The following is a 2,561-nucleotide window of genomic DNA, read 5'->3' as shown; positions in this document are numbered from 1 at the left end:
CACTCTCCTGCCTCAGCCTCCCGAGTAGCTGGGGCTACAGGCTCCCGCCACCACGCCAGGCTATAAACTTGTAATTCTAATACTGTGAACAAATCCTAAGGCAGGTGGCAGCATAGAGACCCCCGGGGCACAAGTGCTGAGTTTGGAAGCTTTGGTTCCTGTACACTTTGGAGCCGCCCCCTGGTCCCCTCAACCCCTGCCCGCCTGTTAAGAAGAGCCGGTCCCCGGCAGCAGATTAGGGGCAAACAGCCCAGATGCCCGGTTGCAGGCAGACCTCCATGCCTGGAGGAAGAGGCCGCCTCTGGGAGCAGGAGGAGCTGCTGGAACCCCTCCTCGCGGGCTCCTTTTCCTGCTCTCAATCACCTCCTGCCAGCATGTATACACCCCCAGCACCAGCAGAATGAACAGGTCCTGCAGCAACAGGGCTGCGGCTCTGCTGAATGAGAGAAGCCTCCCTCCAGCGAGGTAGAGAAGCCCAGGCTACACACCCTGGTCTCTGCCTCCATGGCTCCCACTGTGCCCAGGACTGGGAGCAGCTTGGGAGCTGCTGGCTGGGGCTCCGCTGACCACCCCAACTCTGTCACCTCTAGCTCCACCCACGCTTTCAGCTCCAGGGCTAATGCCAGTGGCCACAGCAGGTTCCATGATGTCAGGCAGCTCCTCCCTGGGCTGGTCCTTGGCTGTACCAGGGCAGGGGCAGGAAGACTCTGGAGCTGCCTCTAGTTCCAGCGCTGTCCCTGGAGGGGCTCTTCCCCTGGTGCTGGCACTGGCTCAACAGCTGGCACTGGAATTTCCTGTATTGCTGCATATGGAGCAGGAGCTGAAAAAGGAGAAAGAGTCATCAATATCAGTCACTTTCCACTGGAATTTCCAAACGTGGAAACAACCTCACTGAATTTCAAGGAATTCCAGCCCCAAAACAACACCCCAACAAAGTCTTCCAGACTGCAGGCCACTTCATCATATGCCTGTGCCTCGATGGGCTCCAGAATCTCCAGCCAGACAGGGACAATGTGCAGATGTGGCCCAGATAGGATCTCTGGTAAAACCTGGCCTGTTAGGGCCTGCCCTGGGCTGCCCTGTAATACCTGGGGGTGCCTTTGGCTAAATGGCCAGAGGCGTCTGGGGTGAGCAATAAGCCTACATTGGCATCATTGGAAAAGGCTGTCACTCCTTCCATTCCTGAAGCAGGACACTTGAAATGTGGGTCGAGAACATCTTACTCTCCTCAACATCTCCCACCAAGTGAGCTGGCTACGGGGCTAGCTCTAGGATATGGGCACCTGGTTACCAGAGTTCTAAGTTTTGTGTGGGTCTGTCATCAAGGAAGTGAGGGTGCGTCTTAAAGGTTCTGTCCTCTCAGCCCCTTCCCACCATAAGACTTACTAAGGACCCTACTGGGCTACTGACTGCTCACCCTCCCCACAGGTCAATTCCATACCTGTACACAGTTATGTCCACCCAGAGCCTGCTTGGACACCTGTGCCTGATGTTCACCAGGGGCTGGATGTCCTCCTCAGGCCTGAGTGTCCACCTGGGGCCTGGTGTCCACCTTGGGCCTATGTTTCACTTGGGGCCTTGTGTCCCTGGGGACTGGTATCCAGCTGTGGACTGATGGCCTATTGGGTCCCATTGTTAACCTAAGGCCTGGTGTCCACCAGGGACCTGGTGATCACCTGGGATCTGGGTATCAACCTGGGTGTCCATTAAGGCCTGATGTTCACCTAAGGCCTTAGTTTTCACCTGGGCCTGACAATCACATGGGGACTGGGTGTGTACCTTGGGTCTAATATCCACCTGAAGCCTACGTATCTATTTAAGGCATGGTGTCTACCTGCAGCCTGATGTCCACATGACTCTGGAGTTCAGCATGGGCCTGTTGTACACCTAGGGCTTTGGTGTACCTCTGGGGCTGGTTATCAATTTGGGGCCTGGTGTAAACCTTGAGTCCAGTATCCACCTGGGGCCTGATGTCTTCCTGGAGGACTGGTATCCTTCTGAGGTGGGAGCATTGCTGGAACCCATGAGGTTGAGGCTACAGTGAGCCATGATTGCACCATTGCCCTCCAGCCTGGGTGACAGACTGAGATCCTGTCTCAAACAACAACAACAACAAAAACACACAAATATAGCAGATATATATATATATACATATACACACACACATTATATATATTTTTAAATGGGGTAAAATTACATACTTTGGGGAATATTTCAATAGAGAAGGAAAAATCAATTGTACATAAAAGAGACAGAGGAGAATTGCTACACGATATTCTTGAGTTTTCAGGAGATATTAGCTTAATTGCATATGATTAGGGGTTGTTCGTATCTAAAGGCACTGAGTATCTATAGCAGTGAACGAGAAGGTAGTAGATACTATTAGGTGAAAGTTGTTGGTGGAGATGGTAGTGAAAACCTAGACAAGTTCTTTTCTATTTCCATTTACTTGACTTTGTAGAGAGGATAAAGCAGTATTCTAGTAGGAGACCGGGAGGGTACATAGACAAGGGAAATATAGAATGAAGTATTGTGGGTCCACTTGTGGTTAGTGAATCATA

General features: G+C 52.0%; 1 pseudogene; it reads right to left on the bottom strand.

Annotated features, from left to right (window-relative positions):
- Positions 1–235: 235 nt before the first annotated feature.
- LOC100448931 (uncharacterized protein C2orf27A-like) lies at positions 236–1,707 on the bottom strand (annotated as a pseudogene).
- Positions 1,708–2,561: the final 854 nt, after the last annotated feature.

This window comes from Pongo abelii, chromosome 13, assembly GCF_028885655.2.
Source record: "Pongo abelii isolate AG06213 chromosome 13, NHGRI_mPonAbe1-v2.0_pri, whole genome shotgun sequence".
NCBI lineage: Eukaryota > Metazoa > Chordata > Mammalia > Primates > Hominidae > Pongo > Pongo abelii.
The sequence above is the reverse complement of the archived record's forward strand: the minus strand, read 5'-3'. Positions and strand labels throughout refer to the sequence as shown.